This window comes from Ambystoma mexicanum, chromosome 10 (assembly GCF_040938575.1).
Source record: "Ambystoma mexicanum isolate Mex_15411 chromosome 10, UKY_AmexF1_1, whole genome shotgun sequence".
Classification (NCBI taxonomy): Eukaryota; Metazoa; Chordata; class Amphibia; order Caudata; family Ambystomatidae; genus Ambystoma; species Ambystoma mexicanum.
In genome coordinates, this window is record NC_090932.1 from 738281914 (window position 1) to 738305825 (window position 23912).

Consider the following 23912-nt stretch of genomic DNA (forward strand, 5'->3'; position numbering starts at 1 on the left):
GACCAACATCCGACAGGTAGAGGTTAAAAAGACACAGGGCTAATCTGTTTCCTTGCCTTACTCCCCTCCCCATCTGAATTTTCGAATTGAGATTAATCAAAATGGGTAATAGGCCCAGCGGAATACCCCAGGACCTCAGTTTCTTGTAGCTTTGTGAAGGTTCTGTTTACTTATGCTGATCAGGCTTCAAAATCCTAACTGTTTGTTTTTTGTATGTGTAAGTAAAGTTGTGGGAAATAACTTGTTTTTTGTTTCCTCATGTGAAACTTGTTCTTATCCACTGGAAGTCGGAGCCACCAAATTTACTGGGTTTGTCAGAATGCAGTTTGATGTGCTTTTGCATATTTTTGTACATGTATGTATTCCAAGTGCAAACGTGTTTTTCCTATTTTTATTTTCTCCAGAATATTGGGGCCATCCCCTAAACCTTAACTTTTTGAGATTATTCACTAGTCCTCTGCTAGAATGTTCCACACTTTATTTCTGGTTAAATATCCTCCCCTTTGACTAGGGCATTTATTTTTAGTCGCCCTCATGTCACCTGGATATTGGCATGTTTATGCTTGAATGACTACTGTTCAAGAAACTCCTGCAGATCTGGTTGAAATACATCTGGCAGGCGCCTCCTTTTTGCTTCATTGGGAAAATAAAATATGCCGTCAATGAAAAACTAAGGCTTGAGTGGATTTTCCTACGTGATTTGAAATGACTTGGTCTGCCAAATGCAGCACTGGGCTTCGTTGGTGCAAAGCTGCCTGCGGCTTGAGTGCGGGTCAAATGAGCTTTCTTCAGATAAGTCTACCCTTGAAGTTTTTTTTAAATGGTATTTAAAGCCTTTCCTGAGAACATGGTAGGCAGGGTAAGTGGTATGCTGTACAATATTGGCCCTTTGTACAGAATTGCTCTGGGCCACCTTGTGTTAATTTTAAAATGTGCTTAATTGGCTGATATGTTATCCAGACAGTGCATTCCTTCATTAACGGACCCTTGTGCAAGCTTTTCAAGAATGATTTGTATGTAGAGACTTAATTGGGCCTGTATTGACTTGACCACGGTTCACTATTTTCTACACCCATTACTATTGTGACTACATTTTCCTTACACCGAATTGTGATTGACTTTATGCGATCAAGTTTATAACAATTAACGTTTCTAGTTTCAACGCCGTTTTTGGTACGTTAACCTTATACCATTGGAGGAGGCAAACAAAGCTCATTTTAGCGTTCCGGAAGAATGCCCGTTTCTGGAGCAGGACTTGTCTTCCTGAAGTAATTGCTGTGATGGTGAAGGTATTGCATAAAATACCTATTTGCTAAGCTTGTGTATGTAGTTTCTAGTTCTTTTATTATATTTAGTGTTGTCAATTATATTTGGACGTTTTGTAGTGTAAATGTTTTCACCAAATTATTTTAAAGAAATGTTTTATTTGAACAGCTATTTACTAAAAGTAATTCTTTGCTAGAATTTTATTTTTTAGAGTTCAGCATCGGAGGAGGAATGTGAACTAATGTTGTTCGAACGGAGAAAGTCTAAAGTTGATGCCCTTACATGGTTGGAGGGTTATTCTAGCCACTCAGGACTGAAAGTTGTCCGCAAGGGTGTCATCAGATGAAACAGTTGGTAAGACAAAATGGATCAGATTTTTTTTCTCCTGTTTTTATGCTTTGCTGGTTTAACATGCATTAGTTCATGACCAAATTAAAGTATTGTATATTCTACACTGTCCAGAGGTCCTGGCTTTGAAAGCTTTTTTTCTGAAGGCAACTTTAAGCACATTGATTTCTATTTAACCCTTGGATTCTGTAAAGGTTTACTTCTGTTTCGCGTTGGTTGAAAAATGAACCACCTGGAGGTGACATTTTATCAGTTTATTTTTACATCCGCTTGCCAGCCTCGGTAAGTTTGTAAACAATTATGAGGCTTGTATACAATATTATCACAACTAGATTGTACGCTCTTTAGGGCAGAAAGTCTGCGCTCCATATAGGTTTTCACAACTTGTGAGCTGTATGGTTGCCTGTTTGTTCCTTCTATTAATGACATTCTTTTACACGCCCAACTCCTTTTCATTTACAAACAAGACTTTGCTTCCCATTATTGTCCCTTCTAAGAAGCCACATTAATTGCACCAGTTTGTGTGGGGGGCAGAGGGCAGCGTGGGTTCCTAACCGTTTCTTATGTATCTCGTAAATGTTTTTCATATTGGTTTTCATAGTTTGCCTACGTTTCTCACTATGAATGCCAGCTGTAGTGAGATGTCAGGTGCCCCTTATTTCTGAATCTGTACTTGGTTTTACTTATGTTGCAGCATGATTGTGCTGTGAAGCTGCACTATGGAGATTTTAAAAGGTAGGTTTTACAGTTTGTTCCGTGATCTGTTTCTTGCTTTCATTATTCTGTGCACCTCGTGCACTGAAATGCAGGACCATTGGCACCCCTAGCCAGTCGCAAGAGTCGACGAATATCGTGATACCTAAATCGGGAAATACCATTAGGTAACGGCGTTGAGTAGACATTTAAAAAAATAATTTGTGCGTGGTTGCTCCTTTTTGGGCATGGCAAAAGAATTGCTACATCATAATGTGCTGGTTAAAAGAAGGCTGTGGCTGTGTTTGGTAAAACCTTCCTTTTACGGAAATGCAATTTTTATTTTGGGTTTAATTTCTTTTCAGTGTGCATGCATAATTTCTAAGTTCTTAGACTTTCATTTTGTATGTTTTTGAGGAGTAATGCTACCCATTACCTTTTCGCTGCTTTGCTTTAGTGTTGCTGTAGCGCCAGTTTGGAGGCTTAATTATGCTCCCCCAGGCTCTCAAGAGCTACATCGACAACTTGGTTTGCAAACCATTTTATTGCACTGTTTATAACTGCTTTGGAGCTTCCCAATACAAAGCGGCTATCAGAGTAAGTATCAGCAGTTTTGTTCCTTTCTTGACATTAACCCGAACTCTGACGCTTTCAATTAACATTTTAATAGGAAATACATCCCCATTCATGCATTATGACCCTTTTGATTTTTGCTGTCACTGTTGACTCATTTCAAACTCTAAAAGTTCGTCAAGAAAGAACTATGACTTGCAGTTTTGAACGATTAATTGCTTTTTGTGCTGTCCCCTTGCGTTTGACTTTTCAGAGTATGTAGTAAAAGCAGAGTAACTGTTGTAGTGAATACAAAACCAGATGAATGCGCTGTAGGAGCTGGTACAGGAAAAGTACAGGCTATACACATTTTTTTGTAAAGTCTAAAACCTTGCTTCTAATGATTGAAAAGCAGAACGCCACATTGATTTAGTCCGAAAATGAAATACTTACTTGGTGACTTCATAGGCCAAAATTGTTCTTCGGGGAGGATTTTGTGTTTACATATTCTTGTGATGTATGTGTAAGTGCTATTTATACATGCATCCTTACTTCACCTTTGAAAATGTGATATTTAGGATTTATATTAAATTTGCTTTTCTGGCTTTTTTTGCAACATTGATAATTGTATCAAGATGTTTATTATTTTCCTGTACATTGGCTGTAAATGGTTTCTAATCTTCCAACTGGTGCACACTGAGGAAGGAGCCTTTTTAGTGTCCTTCAGTTTGTAGTTGTCACTGGAAAGTAGTTTGGCAATATCGAAGCTAGTTTTGCCGATTTCTTTGAAACTTAGTAACATATGGCAATTTAGCATATATTGTTGGCAATGAACTTGTGGCCAGATATGCAATTGTGGTGAGGTCCAGTAGTTCCTTTGTTGCAAGAATTTGTGTAGGGCATGCATAAGGGGGACCAACAGGCTTCCAAACACAGAAGTGATGTAACCAATGAGATCTTTGATGCCTTTTGTTCCATGCAGCGTTATGGCCTTGAATTATGGCATAGCCGTTTTCATTTTATTTTTCATTTTATTGTATAAGTGGAACCTTGTAACCTTCCTGCACACGGAAGGCCAAGAATTGGCAAATAATTCTTCTTGAAACAGCTGTCCTTAATAGCCATTGACCTACATGGAGTTCATTCCTTTACTATGGTAGACATGTTAATTTGTACTTGTATCAAACATGAACATTCTCTACTAAGCATTGAGTTTTTTTAAAAAGAATATTGGGCTAGTCTGATTAGGTGGAGTATTATCAGGGCCACATTGTAGTTGACCATATACATACAATGCTGTGAACTTTAAAGCCTGAATTAAAAGTTTAGGTGAACGATGTATTAATCAGAGTAATTCCATACAATGATCAGAGTTGTTCCTCGCTTTAGTTCAGGATCCATTCCTTCAACTTCCAGTTGAGCATGTACACTAGCCATAGTTTGGCGGGAGTTTCTCGACCTGTAGAATTTACAGGATCTGTCTGATGTTTCAGAGAACCCTGATGTGAATTTTGTAGTAAGACCTTTGTGCCAAGAAACGTTTCTGAAGTTGAGAGATCAGATCGAATGAGAAATGTCTGAGGGAGAACTTTTCTTTTTTTTGTTTCTCATAATTCTGAAAATCCGCACCCCCTTACTTACCTTATCCCGCACCCCTCCACCCCCTTACTTACCTTATGGTGGCACACTTCGCCGTGTGCTGCCGACCAACTCTATTCCTCTTCAACGCCGGTTCTCTTCACCATGGGAACCAGTGCTGAAGGGTCCTTTTTTAAAAAAATGTTTTTACTTTGTTTAGGTCACGGGGGACGCCCCTGCTCCCCTTCACTATAATTGGATATCTATTTGAAATATTTTTCCGTTCTGAATTTGCATGCAGCGAAAATCGAACACTGCATTCGTTTTTTTTATTCTGTCATTATACAGATTCTGAAATTAAGACACTTGTCCTGGCCCTAAATTCTGAGAGTAAAATGTTTCTCCTCAACCCCTTAAAGTAGAATTTCTGTAAGAGTGCTTAATCTATGACTTAAGGTAGTGCCCTGTTTTGTTATGGGTATAATCGTTTAGATGCAACGGAACTGGAATGATGCTTAAAGAGCCAAGGACATTCAAGCCTTATAAAGACATGTTTCTTGTTCTGAAACTGAGCATCTGCATTGCCCAATTTTCAGGCTGACAACGGCAGGGCACCTGGAGAGGCAATTGTGGAAATGGAAACTGCCACATGATCTTGCTAGAGTAAAACATGAGGAAAGGAAATTAAAAACAATTATTACCTTAAACAATAGCCAGTTGACAGCTGGGGCGAACTAAAGTTTGATTCGATCTATTTCCTCAGCCTCTTCTTTACCAAAGGCAGCCTACTAAATGTAGTAAAATCACCAATGGAGAACCCTTGCAAAGAAGTCTTTCTGTAAGCGCATCTTTGGGAAAAAAAAATCAATCTTGCACTCATGGAAGTGATATGTCCCAGGGAATGTACTAAGTTGGCCCTGTGGAAATGATAACTTGAGGATTTTCAAGTCTGTTTTTGCAAACCTGCGTGCAAATGTTATTGGACTAGGCCCTTGCGTCTTTAAAAACCTTGCTTGGTACGTTTTAAATTTCTCATGGTACTACTCTACAGTAATCTTGGATGCCATTAACCACTGCAATTCCCTCTGGCCAAAATTGTGTTTTGGCAATTGGTGAGTTTTCCTCAATGCTTTGACACCATGCAAAATATTTGTGCTTTTTCTATATTCCACTACAGTGGTGTATTAAGCTGATATTGAAACATCTTCACAGTAACAATTTGAGCCATATAAGAGCCCTTTTATGTCCATACGGTTTTAAAAATGTATTTATTTTTAAATAATGGCAGTTTTGGAAGCTAGATTCCCTTGGTGTGCTGGGCTGTGGAAGGAACTAGCCCGAAGATTGATTGACTCAAAAAATAGGTTGAAGTGCCTACCTATAAAATAGTGTTTATTTTTCAGCCAGTGTGCCCCCTCGTCCCAAGCTGCTCATATGGGTGAAGCAATACTCTGTTTTCAGGTTTTTTCTGGTCCCAGTACAGGTTGGCATCATCCTTCAAGAGGATGAAATGGCTCCATAGCCTACCCACACTTCATAATCTGAGGGTAGGATCCCCTAATGGTGACGGATACTCTACTCCATCAGCCAATCGTATTCGGTTATACATAAGCTGTGTCCAATAACCTTGTAAAAATTCAATTGGCCAATTTTAAAGGAAAGAACTTGTCCAGTGATTGGTCTGCCAGAACCAACCTTCCAAGACATCTGCCACATATTTACGAGCTCGTAAAGAGTCTTCAGTTTTAGGCTGGGGAAGTGGACAAAGTCATAGGTCGATATTTTTGGGTTAAATGGCGATATACGATGTATATCTCGCTATGGTTTGTGGGTTAAATGCTCAGTTGTAAACCGTCTGCATAGATGTCTCAAAATAAGAAATTGAGTAAAATAAAATGCAATATAGCGTTCCTGTTTGAGAATGCACAAAGCTGTGTAAATATCAAAATTTAAATAAAACATTGTGTATGTAATGTGTCTATAGCTCCATGTTAACAATATTGACTCACTCTATATCGATTGATATCTCAAACTCTATATATGGCCCAGCCCTAATCGGTGTACTATAAACTGTGGAAGTTAGGCTTACATACTCTTAAAGGATAAGGTCTCTCTAAACCGAAGTTCCTGTAATGAGATCCTGTGCCAGAGCAAGAGATTTTTATCTTCATTTACAACTTGTGTGTCTAAAAGTCAGTCTGTTTTGGACACATTACATTGGGGCAAGAGGTGCCACTTAACTTTTTTTCTAATTCGGGCTATTGTAGTGGTCTTAACATAGGCCTGAACAAATTATCCACCCACCAACTCTGCTTGGTCCAGAACCTTTTGGCTAGATTGTTTCGGGGCTCCAAGACATGCTATCACATAAAGCCTCAGTCTCATGTTGGCTGCTGATCAAATATTGCAATCCGCTCTATCTGACCTGTTATGTACATACTACGGCCATTCCTCACCAAACCTAGGCTGTACTTTCTCACTAGGATGCACCATAACTAAGATCTGAGGATCTTGTGTGCAATCCCCAGAGGGTCTGGGGTGGGGCCTAAATCCTTCAGATATAACTCAGTTAAAATACTGGAATGATTTACAAAAAGCCTTCCAACTAGTGTTGCCGCAGATAAATGTTCTCTGAAGGCCCGCCTTCTCAAAAAATCACCCCCGCCCCATGCAATTAACTCCTTTTTTCTATCTTGCCTCCACTGCCCATAACAAGATCCCACTAGACATGCTCCAGATCTACCCTTTGAAAATAAGTCCAAATGATCTTTGTAGTGCCACAAGCTAAGTCCTTGAAGTACCTAGAGCAGGCTCCCGTCTTTTACAAGCCCTTACCCCAGTCTTGGAAAAGGCACAAAATCACCTGAACTGTGCTGAGAGTCTCTGAAAAAATCCCCTAACAAGTTATTTAAAGGCCTGTCTGTTAAAAGGATGTCATTGCATGGTTGTGCTTTACAAAACACCAACCTTAATTGTAAACTAGTGCATAGTTAAATGGAATATTCGGTTGCTGATGTGGATCTGTTTGGATTTCTTACTGATTTTCTGTGCCTGCTTCAAGCAGTTACCAGACTTGGGCAAATTGCTAGGTACAGTAGCGACCTGCATACATTTAAATGTGACTGACATGTAATCGACTTAACTTATTCAGCCTGAATATGTAATAGGGAAATTCCTGAATACGTATAGGGAACTTCCAGCTATCAACGCTACTTCAATTCTAGGTCTACACACAGCACACTATTTCTAACTCACCAGGAGTTGTATATTACTAGCCAATGGTTAGTTCAGAGTGCAGGTTTTGCACCCTGTCTGGCACACTGCTGCTGGAGTGAAGTGAAATGATGTTCCCAAGGAGGATGCACTGATGGATTTAAGATTGTGTAATCTGTAGTTTAAGGTTCTACTTCTCCACAATCTTGGAAAATGTTCCCTCACTTGTAACATTTAGCGGTGCATACATCCATGCCACTCCAGGCCCTGCCTGAGTCTTGTCCCTCTTGTACTTTTTATCTGGCATACTGCACTTATCGTTTTCTTTTTTTTTTCTTCTTCCCCCGACCCCACAGACCCTTTTTCTGCATGTTTCGGTTCCATCCGCCTATGCCGGGTAAAAACTTGTTTGAGTGGGCTGTGACAGTTCTTAGTTGGGCCCTCATTCCCGATGCTCGAGGTGAATGGGCCCGTTCTTCACTGGGACTGGTACTGGTACCTAGCCTGCGACATATCCGGTCCCTCTAAGTACTTAGGTTGTTGGGAGAACCTCCTCTCTGCTAGCCTTTTCCAGATTTTCTGGAAGCAAAGTCTTGACATGCAGTGGGTGAACATGCCTTATTTCGGCACCTCAGCCGGGGGTCTCTGTCCTGGCACTCTGTCTGAAAGGGATCAGAACAGTCCTTAAGTTTCCATGGTCAAACCAGCGGTTCCCCGCTCCGTGGGTGAAGCGGTTTACTCCCTGCGAGGATTCTCCCGTGGAGGGCTAAAGCCAGGCATTTCCAGGTAATGTCCTGATTTATCTCCCAGGTGTGGCTGAAACGGGACTGTTCTACAAGCATCACCCACAGGGCTGAAGGTTAACTCTGGAATATCCCCTTCACAGGGCCTTCTACCAAGAGAGAGTTTGAGATTATCCACATGGGGCTAAGGAGAAGGAAAGGATGCATCTTGCCCCCTCCAAGGAGGCTAGACCCCAGGCGCATAGGTAGAAGTTGGTGAGACCACACCACAAAGAAAGGGCAGTAACTGGAGTTGGACACTGCCTCTTCCTCGCAGGTTTTCAAGCTTGCTGACTCAGTGGAAAGGCACCACTGCTGCCGCCTTGAAGGCTCCCACCCACGCTGAAGACCTGTGGTCTTTGGGGGGCGGGGGCGTGGGCTTTTGCACTTCTGTGTAGGGGACCCATTCTGTCAAGTAGTCTGAACAGACAATGGTGTTCCTGTGTCACTCGGGCTTTCCACAGATTTCCTCTGAGGGTATAGAGTTTTCTTGGCCAACCACCAATCCACCACCTGCTGCAACCGCCTTTGGTTCCACCATTGCACCTAACGCCAGTTTTGGCAGGCTCTTGATGGCTGACAAGCCAGATTCTGATGACTGAGTCAAGCGGGCGAGCTTACCTCGTCACTGAGGGCAAGCCATGCGAGTTATGGGCATTCTGGAGTTAATTGTCATACCCCTTCCAGGGACGCCTCAAGATGAACCAGGGCTCTGGAGGGCAGGAGAGGTCCTGTTGAAGACGGAGGTAAAGATTGTGGCAGAAGTCACACACTGTTCAGGCGTTCAGCAGAAGTGTGGATGAGATGGGCCATTGCGATCTGAGTCTTGTCCAACCATGCAACCTCTCCTTGGTGGTCGCTGCAACTCCCCTGTACTGCAAGACTTGCCCAGAGCGTTCTCCACCTCTTGTGGTGGTGAAGGAGACTAGGCTGCTTGAAGCTGTGGGTAGAAGGTTATCAAAATGCCACACCAACTGAGGTGGGTAACCTTGCCCATGACAAACCAGTAGCTCTGGAGGGAGCTTGCTGAATTTGAACAGTTACTGATACGGGCTAAACACTTTATTTCTTTGCGTGGCTCGCAGAAGCTAGCTGGGTGGCCCAGGAGCGCATGCAGTAGTCTTTGAATCATTGACTTGGCAGCAAAGGCATGCATATTGGCATGGATGTGGGGAATCGGGGTTAAAGATCAGGCTGGAGACGATTCTGGATTCCTTCTTTAATGATATTAGCCTTATCAATTTGGTCACAGATGAGCTCAATAATGACAGCACACAGCTGCTAAGTACTTTGCCATTCTAAAAAAAATCCCTCCAAATCCCTATCCAACCAGGAGAAGCAAAGTATTCGCTCCTTCGAAGGGTTTTCAGTAGAGTACATCTAGGCAGCATGACCCATGGCCCTTTGGGAAACTGAGAAAGTGGTAGCATTGACCCCCTAAAGGGTTTTCATCAGAGCTTTCTCTGCCTCTGGGGTAAAGTCCAAGCAATAACAGGATGGTACACCCTCATTCCACAACAGTGAGGGTCATTGTTATTCCAAATTGAAGTTTTGTGGGTCCTTTGTTGAGGTAGATCTTCTGCCTTCCCAGTCTCGAACTATGCCCACAGCTCTAGCAGTGCCACTCCCTGCATGTCCTACCGAGATTTAAACATTTCTTGAACTGTCGGAGGTGAAGGAACCCCTTCCCACTGGTGTCAACTACTGTTTCATTGTAAATCCCACCTATCCGCAGAACAATCCTTGACATCTCACTTCAACCTTCACCTTCTCTTAGAGTTGTCCAAAATTATGCTGGTGCATATCGGGTCTGCTTTGTTGTAGCAAGTGACTGCATGGTGGATTCTCACAATGCATCCAAGGATCTGAAGGTTTGTTTTATGGCAGGGGACAGGTTTAAGCTGAAAGCTTTCCTACCCAACATTCCAGGGCATGTCATTCAGATCATGACCGACACTGACTCCAGAAGAGCACCAAGTCACAGCAGTTGGCCCATCTCACAGCGAAATGTGGTAGTCTACTCTGGCAGACTATATCCCTCAAGACTTTGCACCTTTTTGAAAAGTGCAACGAGGAAGCGGTTTTTCTCTGCAGGGCCGCCTGTGACAATAACAAGTGGAATCTCCACCCCAAGGTAGCCAACCTGCTTTTTCCGTAAAGGGTGTTCCTGTCTGTTGATCTGTTTAACTTTTCAGAACGCAATGATGCTTGTACACTTCAAGAATGGAAGCGGGATGTATGCATTCTGCCTTTAGTCTGCTGATCCTCAAATAACACAGGGGAGCATCTTGGATTCTTGTGATACCTTACTGGTTGGCAGGGCTCTTGTTCTTGGAACTCATCTCCCCCCTCCCCTTTCCCCTTCACTGAATTCTTTTGGCAAACAAGTTCGATGCTGCAGGGTTAGGGGTATCCTACATCCCTTCCAGTCACTGAACTGATCAGCCTCTTCATCTTTGTTGTGGCCGTTCAGTGATTTAGTAATGTATCTACAGTATAGCGGCATTCAGGCCGTCTAAATTTGGCTTCCGTATTACCTCCTCGGGTGTACTCAGATGTTGTCAATGGCAAAGTACTTGACCAATGAGATGTTCCCTTGATGTATTTCCTCAAAGTGCTTTGCAAGTGGATAAACCATGTCCTTATTTTATTTTTTTATTGCTCTGAGGTGCTGCAAGATTGAAATTTCACCTTGTTTGCCAATATACCACAGATTGCGGGAACAAGTAATTGTATAAAGCAACATGCTTTGCATTTCAGCAAGTAGAAAATCCTGGCAATTGATACCTCAGCCAGCTGGTGGTGGTAGGGGCCTTGGTTGATTGGAACAGGCTTGACTACAATTTGGATTGAATCGTTCCTGATTTATTTTTTTATTTATTTTTTTACATAATGCTGGCATTGAGATGTATATGGTGACTTATATCTGTGTCCTCGGATGCCAATATTTTTGTAAAATGTATCTCCTTTCAAAAGCTCCTTCGTTAAAGTCATAATCTAATGCATTTTGACTTTTTTTTTTTTTTGTTTCAGGGTCTGGATGACATTTCTGATTAGAATCTAATTTCTATTTTGACTGGAGCTTTTATCATAGGCCCTGCTGATGGTCACCTTGCAATAGCCTCTGTCTTGAAATCTGGCGGCTGCTATTTTGGCATTCGCTTCAAATACTTCTCACCGCAATTTACTTTTGCGTAGGAACTCGCCATAGGGTGTGCACTGTTAGCATGTAGGACAGAATTCGTACTCCTGGCTTTACGGTATAGTTACGTAGTAATAGATCCTTGTACCACCTTAACCTTGATATCCAGGTAAACTTATTTCTATTCTGTCATGATATATTTTCATTAATATTGAGTATCCTGAAAAATTGTAGCCTTTCTGCATTGGTGCCATCCCATAAAATTAAAAGGTTGTTGATATACCTCTGCCGTGTTACTACTTTGTCAGTGTAGATGTTCTTACAAACACAGGTGAAAAGTTGCTCCTCCCATGAACAGGTTAGCATAGGCGGGTGCAAATGCTGTTCCCATGGAGGTACCACATATTTGATTGTAGCTTATTCCATCAAACCTAAGAGTTGTGTGAGACAAAAGAGTAACATATCGGCAGCATCTGAGAGTGCTATTGATGACTTAAAGATCTAGTTGCAAGATATCTCTTGACTACTTTTATACTTTTCTGATGAGCAATGCATGTGTATAATGACACCACATCTTGGGTGACCAAAAGGTTGTCATCAAAGGAATCTGGTCAGTATGTTGACGGAAGGTAGTATCCTGGGTATATATTGGTAAATGTTTTTTTACCTTGTTGATATTTTACAAGACCCGCCCCCTTTCCTCTGGTCACACTTGCATCACCGGGAGATTTTTCTCGTTCTGTTGTCCTCATCTCCTGCTCCCGGTTCTGCGATCATGTAGTCCTCTGTCTATGCGCAGTGTCTGGGATTTGTGTCCTGTTCTTCATGCTAACATAGCTTCGCTAGGCCGAGTCCCCATTCTCTCTGCTAGGAGTGTCTCGGACTAGACCACCGCTGGGATTTGTGCTTCTACTGCGATTCACTTTCCATCCGGGTACTCCACACATACTTCAAGCGTTTTCCTCCCTCATCTTCAGCTTTTCATCAACAAAAGTAAGTTCCTTACTTTTTAGGGCGCCCCGGCTGGGTGATAACTTCCTAGGGTCTTCTCGGTCCGGGAGGGGCTTGAGCAGCTCTTCCACCAGGGTTTCCCCTGGGGTGCCTCGTGGGCCTAATAGGCATACCAGACTTTTCTCCAAGGGGTGCCCACGTCGGACCTGCCAAGACCGGACCACGTTCCGAGGTTCACCTGTTAGGTGCTAAACATCGGCCCAGTTCATCTGGGGGTGTTAGGGCACCGGAGTTCGCTCCAACGTCACCGTTTCTGGAGCTTTCCACACAGACATCGGGGCACGCCCCGAGGCTTGGTACAGAAAGCTCCAGAAAAGCAGGCCAAGGCTTGAGGCCCCTCACAAGGGAGCTACACATACCGGGACGAAACCAGAGGTTCCTCTTTGAGGCTATGGTCTGTACTGACAAAACCGAGAGACCTGCTCCTGTCTGTAAGGGTGATTCCCCAGCATTCCTGCGCTCAGGGTCGCAGTGATACCGGTTCTGTCGAGGGGGCAAAGAGTGCAGTCATAGACCGTAACTCCTCTGTTAACGGCTAATTTTGGGGCCACCTCCAAGATGTCCAGTAAACATCAGAACCCCCCGCCACCCCCTCACCCCCACCCCCCAAGCACCGGCTCTGCCAAGGTTTTACTCAAGTCTCCTGGACAGGCTGAGGAGACGATTGCCTCATCTACACATGTGACGCAGGTCTCTCTTAAGGCATCGCCAAAATGGCCGCTCACCCCTCATGGTCCAGGGCAGCCATTTTGGATTCTTCCCCCTACACCTACGTTTTCGATGGCGGGTGCTGGGAATCTTAATTTCGGGGCTGAGCAGCCTTTTTCACCTCGGGTGGAAATTAAAAATCTGTTCCGCCCTTCTTATGACTGGCATGCTCGGATGCCGCTGCCACATACTGTCTCACTTCCGCCTACTTCTGCTCCACTGGTCTATGCGGACCGATTGGTGGTGGACCTTCCTGGCAACATCCTCCTTGCGTTTGTGGGGGTATGCCCCATATGAGAGGCCTCTGCCCTCCCCAGCACCTAAGCCTTCATCAGAGGATGCTTTTTTATTTTTTTTGTTCTTCCAGGAAATTTCAGAGGCTCATGCATTCTGACCCTATGAAAGTCTTGAGGGTCTTTTCAAGGAAATCTACCCTGAACCTGCTGCTCCAGTGGCTCCTGCGGTGGTACCACCTTTTCCTGTTGGTCCGCTTCCAGCTTCCTACCGTACCCCCGCTGTCTCCCATAGAGAATACACCAGTAGAGCGGGATAGCACTATAAAACCTGTGGGAGCCCAGCCATGTGCTCCCGATTCGCTGGATGACCCTCGAGCAGATCCGGATAGCGATTAGCAGCCCTGCTCTGTCAAAGCATTCCATGACCGGGTTCTGGATATGATGGCCCTCCTTGACATTCCAGTACCCGAGGCACCTGCGCCGTAGGAAGGGGTGCTTTCTGGAGTGTTCACCTTGTCACCACCAGAGCGTACCGGCCTGTTCCTCCAGAAGGACGTTTTGGCTGAGGCCCGTAAGGTCTGGGATAAGCCCCACACCAGGTTGCATATAAATAAGAGAATCGACACCCGTTACATGCTTCACACCTCCGATCAGATAGCCTTGGCGTCTTGTCCACTCCCTTCCTCATCAGTGGTAGCTGCGGCCACGCTTCAATCCAAGCCGGCCCCTGCGACTTCTGCGGCTGAGATTCTCTCCAAGGAACACAAAATTCTGTACTCCTTGGGCAAGAAAGTCTTTGCCAACTCATCACTGCAACTTCGCCAAGCAAATACCGAGCTGATCCTGGCGGCAGCTAATATGAAGCTGTGGAAGTAGTTGGCTGACTTCCAGGAGTCCATTCCTGCGGATAGGCTAGATTACTTCAAAGCCGGTTTGTCGGATGCCAGGGTATTGGCACAAGATCTCCTGGAAGCTGCGGCACACCATGTGGATACCTCAGCTCGAAACCTGATGGAAATTCACACCTCCCGCCAAGCGTGGATCCATGCGACAAAGTTTTCGAAGGAGGTGCAAGAGAAGTTCTGGACCTTCCCTTCGATGCAAGGAATTGTTCATTCCTCTATGGATGACTAACTTACAAATACCAAGGTGAGGACCCAAACCGCCAAATCTTTGTCGGTCCTGGCAAAGGTCCCAGCTAAGGCCCCTTATACACAGGGTCTCTGTCTCAATCCTTCTCTGGCTTCAGTGGGGGTGCAGGACCGCCGGGCGCGCAGGACTGAACCTCCGGTTGGCAGCACGTCACGCACGTGGTCGGTTTTTCTCAGCCATCAGCTTCCTCTCCACGGGCAGGTAGTCTCCCTGCCGACAAGTCTACAAAATGAAATTTTTTGGCGATCGCACGAGACTCCGGTGGGAGGACGAATCTCGTCTCATCTGGAGGCGTGGCAGACCATCCCCAAAGACCTGTGGGTTTTGTCCATCGCTCGGGCGGGTTTTCGCTTGCACCTCCTCCCTTCCAGCAGATCGGGACACCCTCCCTCAGAGCTGATGTTCAGAAGCTTCTAGACCTCAGGGTGGTGGAACCTGTTCGCCTCGGAGAACAAAAGGGGGGCCTGGGGAGGTGCGTCTATTCTCACCTGTTCAGTGCCCAAACCCAACCAGGCTGGCCTGCGCACCATCCTCTACCTTTCCCAGTTCAACCTTTGCTCTTCCTCAAGAGAAATTCAAGATGATCACACCCTGACAAGTCCTCTTCAGAAGGTGACTGACTACTGACTCAGTGTAGTGGACCTTCAGGATGCATATATGCACATCCTGATATGGAGGCCGCATCAAATATATTTGCGGTTCTCCCTGGGAGGGGAGCACTTCCAGTTCTGTGCCCCCCTTTTTGGTCTCAGCTCGGCACTGCGTGTCTTTACGAAGATGTAGGTCATTGCAACTTTTCTTCGGCTACATGGTGTTCATGTATATCCATATTTGGACTGGCTCCTGCGCAGCCCTTGTCCACTGACTGCTTTCAGCAATCTCCAGTCTCTCCTCCAGCTCCTGTTCAATCTTGGGGTGTCGGTGAACTGGCAGAAATCTTCCATGATGGTCTCCCAAGACCTGATCTTCCTGGGTTTCCGTAGGATCACGATCGACTCCAGGGTGTACTTGACAGCGGACAGGATTGCGGATCTGTTCGGCACTTGTCAGCTATTCATCCAGTCAGAGCACATGAAGGCTTGGTGGTTTCAGAGGCTTCTGGGGTGAGGGGGGGTGGGGTGGTCGGCTCCTCAAATCTTTGTTACATTCGGAGACCCGAAAGGTAAACCTGCTTCAAAGGCTACTATCTCCTGATGGATTGCCTCCTGTATTTCAGAAGCTTAGACCATTCAGTGCCTTCAACCTCTGAGGGGCAATCATGCCCATCTTGTGTGTGGCAAATCGACTGTTGCCTTCAAAATGTATGCTCCTTGGGAAGCCATTGCCAAGGCAGCTACATGGACTTCCCCATCAGCTTTTTGTAAGCATTACTGCTTGGACCTGAGCTCCAGGGCTGATGCTCAATTCGGTCAGGCTGTTCTTAAAAACCTATTTAGTAAGAAGGTTCCATCCACCTATATTACCTGTTAGGAGTGCTTTGGAATTCTCCCACAAGTATGGAAGAAAGGGGACGGGACGTAGGAGTGTAACAGTACCTTACTCCTAGTCCATAGTCCCATTTCCTCCATACGTCCGCCGCCCCCTCTAATAAGTATCCTCTTATTTCTTAAATGGTCGCAGACCTGGCGATAAAGGACGGAAGGGCGATGCATGGGGCGGAGCTCAGGAGGGCAGGGTTATGGCCACATGCAGTACCCCGTATAAAAAGACCACTATTTTTTCAATTTTGATGCTTTTTAACAAAAATGCTCCAGTACAGTCCCGAAGGACGGAATGTCCCACAAGTGTGGAGGAAAGGACTATGAGTAAGGTAGTCACTAGAGTGACTAACTTTGTTAAATTCTCATGGCAAAACAAAGTACTGGTGTGGCCTCAACCCTACCTTCCCTGCACTCTGCTTTGCCCGTTTCTCCTTTTTTCAGCTTTTTTTTTTGAATTCTTTATTTACATTTTCACCAACAAAATGTACATCCGCAAAGAAATCAAGTGGGATACATCAAGCAGCTACATAGCAACCTCAAAATTGAAACCAACTAAAAGAAAAAAAATCTCACTAATGAAAATTCAAACACCTCCCAGATCTTAGCATGTAGTCGCAGTTTCCCCTGTCTATAAATCCATTTTTCAACAGATACTAAGGAGACCATCTCATCAAGCCAAACATTGAATTCAGGCGGGGTCGGGACTTCCTTCCCCTCCAGAATTATCTTCTTGGCAACCGATCCACCCCGAAATTAGAACTTTTTGTCAGAAATGGATAATCCATCGAGCAAGAGACCACTACCCAAAACCATTGTCTTGAAGTCCAAATCTATATTACAACCCAAGATCTGCAAGCACACTTCACAGACCTCATGCCAAAAAACCGAGCACAATCCCACAGCAAATGTTCAAGAGTACCCACCTCCACATCGCAACACCAGCATATGTCCGAGTCAGACATACCCCTGTTCTTGAACCTCTCTGGGCACCAGTAAACCCGGTTGAGAATTTTTATTTGCCTGGAGCGCTCACTCAAATTAATCGAACATAACTTCACATTCGCACAAATCTCCAGCCATGAATCCGCAGTGAGTTCATACCCTATCCTCCTACTCCATTCATCAAGCAGTCGCGAGTTGTCCTTGAAATTAGCAACCAACCGGCGATGGATCTTGCTTGCGACAGACTGACCCCCCCCCCCCCCCGCAAAAAGCTCAAATTCCAAATATTGATTCTCCTCTAACTCACCGGCGTACCTTTTCAACTTCCTAAAGTCTACCACCGAAGGATTCTCAATAGTGAAAGTAGAACACAACACAGTAAAATCAATCAATTTCCCATCTCTGAAGATGTCATCAATCCAATGAACCCAGCCCCCCCACAAACCATTCCGGCCAAGTATCGGCTTGCCACCTTCCGTGACCACCTTGTTAAGCCAGATCGAAGCCAAAGGAGACCTCAAAGCATCCATGCCACACATAGTATGAAGATCTCTCCACAAATCTCAAAAAGCCAGTTAAACATGAATTCCAACCACGCCTAACAGTTGTTGTAAGCAAAGCGCGCGGTGCAAAAGGACCCAAAGCGCTCACCTCTGCCACTGCCCAAGCAGACGGAGAATCAGCCAGAAATGGAAGCAAAAATTGGCAAGAGAAGGCAAAATGATACGCCCTAAAATTTAGGACCCCCAACCCTCCCTCTCTACAGGCAACTGCAATTTCCAGTTTCAATATTGGAGGTTTCCCATCCCAGAGGAAGGACTGAAGAGTCACATCAATCAATTTCCAGTGACTTGTATTTATCTTCAAGGGGAGCATACTTAAGACATTGATTTTGGGCGCTACAACCATCTTCAGAGCGTTTACCTTGCCCCATAACAACAACCACAACGCTGACCAGTGCTGCGTAGAAGACTTCAGCTCACGACAAACACCACTCAAGTTCACCTCCTGCATATCATTTATTTCAGAGGTCAGCCAAATTCCCAAGTATTTCAACTTGCAAGGACACCACTGAAAACATAACTCGCCACCATAGATCTATCACATCTGTTCGTGATCGGTAAAACCTCCGACTTCGACCAGTTAATCTTATAACCGGCCACCTCCTGAAAACGATCCAGGATGCCCATCAGTGCCGGCAAAGAAGTCGCCAGGTCTCGAAGGACCAATAAAAGGTCATCCGCATAAAGCCACAATTTCTGTTCTACTCCATGGTATGACACACCAACTCATCTCACCCCGCAAGATCACAGCCAGTTGAATGGCTAGGACAAATAGTAAGGGCGAAAGTGGACACCCCTGCCTAGTGCCTCTCCCTAGATTGAAACTATCCGATATCAGACCATTCGTTTCAGCAGTCGCCATGGGACGAGCATACAGAAGTGAAACCCAGGAAATATATTCATCCCCCAAATTCATTGCTCTCAACACCGCAAACATATAACGCCAATCCACACGATCCAATGCTTTTTCAGCATCGAGCGAAGCCACATCCTCATCCAAAGTTCGGGCCTGAGTCATAGTCAACAAAAGATTTCGAATGTTGCTCGAAGTCCTATGATTTTTAATAAAGCCAGATTGATCCATATGAATAAGCCCTTTGATCACACCCCCAATACGTAGAGCAAGAACTTTGGCCAAAATCTTGTTGTCCGTGTTCACCAAGCTTATCAATCGATAGCTGGAAGGCAAGAGACCATCCTTTCCTTTTTTCAGAAAAACAGAAATAATGGCTCGGTTGGTGGACTCCGGAAGAAAACCAATCTCCTTAGACTCAACATACACATCCCTCAAAAGGTCCAGCGCCGGTTTTGGGAGAACCCTGTAGAATTCGGCTGGTAAGCAATCGGGTCCCGGCGTTTTCCCAGAATTTAGAAAGGAAACGGCTACCTTAATCTCATCCAAACTCACTGGCTGACTGTCATGATGCCTACCCCCGGGCCGTCGAATCGAGTCCATAAGCCCCGGGAGCAGGCATCCAGATACTTATTAAAACCCCAACAGCCCCGGCTGGGGGCTGTGTGGATTCAGTCCTGGCGCCTTAGGCACCAGGCTCATAGACTTTGCTTACCTTATGCAGACCATGCTGAAAATGAGTCCAAGCCAACATGAGGCCTGGATGGGACTATTTTATTACAGGGACTATTTTTCACTCGGGTGTGGTTCTGGGGAACTTCGTACCTGGGACTTCTTTGCAGGCTATTTAAACCACGCCCAAACAGCAGCCCATGCTTCGCATTATTCTGCATCTAGCAGCGTAACGCTCACCGTGTGTGCAAGTCAGCATCCAGTCTTCTGCCACGCCCGCCTCGAATCCGGAGCTCCTAGACAAAAGGAAAAGAAAGGAGAAGAGGTTAGATCACAGACATTATTTGATTCCTTACCTGATTCCGGACCCAGCACATCTCCGAGCCTGGAAAGGACATTATTTCAGCACGCGTTGCTTCGCCAGCAGCATCTCCACGTTATACTTGCCAGTCCACCGCATCTTTCGACTCGGCGCCGCCTCCATCATTTTCTTGTCGAAACCCAGCACCTGGGGGGAAAACAAAAGGAATAACCAGGTGAGCCGAGAAAACCGACAAAGACAATCTCTTGCCACCATAGGCTTACCTGCTTTACCACCGGAGGTATTATCCTTTAATTCACTGCATCTTCCTATGCCGCACCTATAAAGGGAGAGAAAACAGCAAGTTAAACTCGTGCAACTTTTACCGGACAGTGTTTGGTAATAGACTCTTACCAGAACGCCATCAGCTGCCTCCAAGCAATATTCTTTTGGACCCAGCTGCAACCTAACAACATCGGACATATTGAACTCTCTGAACTTAGACACTGGAGTCAATTTTCCTCGAACTCCTCCAGTACCTTCAAACCAGTGAAGTAACTGGTATCTACGCGCCCCTGCATGCCATGCAGGATGGAGAGCTCATTTAAAAACATAAGGTGAGGTTACCAAGAGGGGATGTCGGAGGTGATTAGTGGGGAGAACGAGAACAGTTGGGGGGCCATCACTAAAGTCCACGGGTGGCTAAATCCCTTTCTCCACTTTCAGGAGAATACTTCTACGAGAGATTAGGCGGGCCAGTCCAGACTGTCATCTCTGCACTATGCATCACGTTGGTGGAGACCGCAGCTGTCCAGGTCCGATCGACGCCCCTGTGGGAACCAGGTGAGCGTAACACTGACTCAAACCAATCCTCTCCTCATCCGAGATCTTAGGAACATCCAAACGATCAAAGAAGCAATCAAGACTTAAAGCACCTGATTCCGTCTCATAAAGAGTCTTGTAGAAATCTCTGAAAACAGTATTAATTGTACGCGGATCAAATGTGACCACACCATTCTCATCCTTAACAGACGTAATAGCTCTGTCCGAAGCCTGCTGTCGTAATCTGTAGGTAAGCCACCCATCACGTTTTTCTCCCTTTTTCAAAATGGGCAGGTTTGAGTCTAAAGAAATCCTTTTCAGCTCTAACACTCAGAACATCATTCAAATCCTTTTTCAATTTCTTCAGTTCCTTCCTCTTAACATCGTCTGGATAACGGATCAAACTATTCATAACCTCGGCAATGTGCAATTCAGTCTCCAAACGCTCCTTCTCCAATCTGTTCCTCCTTCCACAAGACAAGCCCAAAACACCCCTCATCGTGCACTTGAACACCTCCCAAATAACACCACAACTAAGGTCTCCAGAACAGTTAACACTCAACCTACATTCTGATTTATTTCTAGAACGGATTCATCATGGAGAATGGAGGTGTTCATCCTCCACTGAAATTTCCTACAGCACTCAAAAACCAGACACACATTCAAGAAAATGGGTGCATAGTCCGTAACAGCAATGCAGCTAATCCGACTACTCAGAAGACTGGTAGTCGCCCCACCCGCTGTAAAAAAACATAAATTCTCGAGTAAGTACTGTGAGAGCGAGCGAAAAAAGTAAACTCCTTTAGAGTCCGGATGTTGCATCCTCCAGCAATCTGTCAGGTCAAAATCCCTAGCCAGAGATTGAAATGAGCCGAAATGAAAATCCCCCCTCTGTTTGCGATTACATCCAGTACAGTCCACCTGAGGGTCAACAACCAGGTTGAAGTCGCCACCAAAAATTACAATGGGGGAGTTTAAATCCAATACCAGCTGTGATACACCTCCAAAGAAAGAACCATCGTCCAGAGAGGGAGCATAAACATTACACAAAACATAACAAGTACCTTGATTTCCACCAAAAGGGTCACAACCCTTCCTTCCCGATCAGAGACTTTAGGACCCTAATCAGTGATCCTTTACGTATCAAAATCGCAACACCCCTGCTCTTAGAGGAATAGCAAGAAGCTACATCGCCCAACCACTTCCTGTGCAGCACGCCAACATCTCCCGGCAAAAGGTGAGTCCCCTGTAAAAAAAAAAAAATAATAAAATAAACATCACAGTGCATATCCATTAAGCTGTTCAGAATCTTCTTTTGACAGGTTTATTTAGCCCATTAACATTCCAGAAGGAAAGCGAAAGCTGCGATTCCCCCCAGCGGCATTCATGGCAAAAAATCAAAGAGGTCTAGAAAAAGAACAAAGGACAACAAAAAAGGAACAAACCCACACCTCCTGCAAATGAAAAAGGACGCCAATGTTGAAGCAAGAAGACTAACCAATACCCCGATACCCCTCCCAAATCCAAGATCATCTCCATGCAATAAAACCAACGAGTCGCCATGCCAATCGCACAGCAACAACCATACATCACGATCGTTTATCCAAATCCCTTCGAAGGATCAAAAGAGCAGCATATTTCCCACTCCACATTCATCCAAGAACCAACAAGGTGAACCCCAAAGTTGCGCACACCATAAAAGAAACATTTCGCATTTCCTATGTTCCAAGCAACAGCATCGGCAGGATGAACAATATTGTAACATGTAGATTGATGAAAAAAGAAATAATTCAAATGGCGTAGATAGATCACACAACTGGAGCAATCGGAATGGAAGTTCAAAACCACCCCCTTGCATAAATTCAGCAATAAAACCTTCACATACATACAGACCCATGCATACTCAAGAGGCAACTGCGTGCATTAACACAAAAAGCTAAATGATGGCAGCATGTATGATCAATTTGTTTGTGAATCCCAAAAGTCATAAATCCACAGCAAAGACATTCCCCGCCCCCACCCCAGGCAGTCCGCAGCCCCGGCTGACATCTTCACCCATGTTAGTCAAGGCAGCTTAATTTGAGCGAACATAGGCGAAGGCAACACAATTCCAAATACTGCAGGCCACCGTCCCCAAGCTCGAGTGTCAAATCTCACTGGCTGGATTGCCTCCAAGTGACTTGCACTGAAAAAAGGGCGTGCTACCCGCTGTCAACCAAGGTAATAAACTGCACTCCAATTCCCAGAGCGGAGCGCCCGCTGGCTCAGCTGACAGCCAACAAGGTCTCCAAATCCCAGAGCGGAGTGCCTGTTGGTTAGTAGCAATGAAATGAAAGGGGGGGGGCAGCAAGCCTTCCCGGAGACCCGTGGTCCACCATGCTGGAAAAGTTGAAACCAGACACCAGCCCCCCCCCTCCCCACACACCCCTGAGTCTCCATAAAGTGTGCATATCCAAGGCACTTCAGCGTATCAAGCCTCAGCAGCACAGGCAGAGTTACAACGTGCATGACTCACCAATGCGAATGGTGTCCGCAGTCAGAGGCTTAGATTGTCTTGAATGGGACAGTGACGCACACAGTCCACAGCCCATTAACAGTCCACCGATGAGTTCGCACAGAGCCAGCGAGAGCGGCGCAGCCGCCGGAGGTCGCAGAGAGTAAAGGGAGACACAAGCCACGTAACGCAGCAATTTCTGGGCACCGACGTGGCCAATCAGTACGGCGCGTCCAAAATAAGTCCGCTGACCAGGCCATCAGGAAGGTGCTGTACTCTGCAGGTTGTGCTGAATTCATCTTATGAAACCAAACAATGTGTGGATTCCAAATCAAACGAAAAAACTAACTGAAATCCTTGCTGGGCGCCATTTAACCAATCTAAACTATATATAAAAAACAATATTGAAGCAAAAAAAAAAACCTTAACTCTGTAATAACAGTGTTATCAGATGCACAAACCTCCCCCAGCCACGAAAGGGCTTCCTGAGGGTCTGATGTGGATCTATTGCCATCAGGCGAAACCAAAGTCAGATGGTTAAATCTGTTCAAAAAAGCTTTTATCTGTAGAGATTTGGCACATTCCTTTACCCCTTTAAACAACTTCCTTGCTTCCATCACCTCCTTAGGATAGTGAGGGAACACAAAAACAGGCTTGCCCTTAAAGATGAGATTCCTTGCTCCTAGAAGCAATTAATAAGATTCCCTCACCCTGGCCAGGGTGAAAGACACTAGGATGTGCAGACACTAGGATGTGCCTTCAGGCCAGGAAGTTTACCAATCCAATAGACCTGGTCAATGTCGCTCTCAGAATAGAAACCACACCATAACGTTCCTTAAAAATCCGTAAAATTAATGGCAGCAGTTTTTCATTTTTAGGGTCCGAATGCTCCAACTCCAACCAGCCTAAGATTTCTCTCCCGAAGTCTTAAGTCCCTCTCCAGACGATGATCCTTCTCATTCTGGACATCAGCCCTCAAAGTTTTGTAGGCTCTATAGCTCCCGGCTATCTCAGACCCCACATCAGAGGACTTCTTTTCCAGGTCTGTCACCCTTGTATCCAAATGGGTCACATTCAATTCAGCCATAGTAGTCTTTACTTCA

General features: G+C 45.1%; 1 protein-coding gene across 2 annotated transcripts in view; it reads left to right on the forward strand.

Moving 5' to 3' along the window:
• The window catches only part of TSC22D2 (TSC22 domain family member 2), a 229837-nt gene that overhangs the window by 120571 nt on the left and 85354 nt on the right, over positions 1–23912 (forward strand). The window contains exon 3 of one of the 2 annotated variants that reach the window (XR_011276074.1): positions 1463–1620. The exons of the other annotated variant lie outside the window; for it this stretch is intronic. The gene's annotated coding sequence lies outside the window, so the exon portion shown is untranslated. The remainder of the gene's footprint in view (positions 1–1462; positions 1621–23912) is intronic. 2 annotated transcript variants of the gene reach the window in all.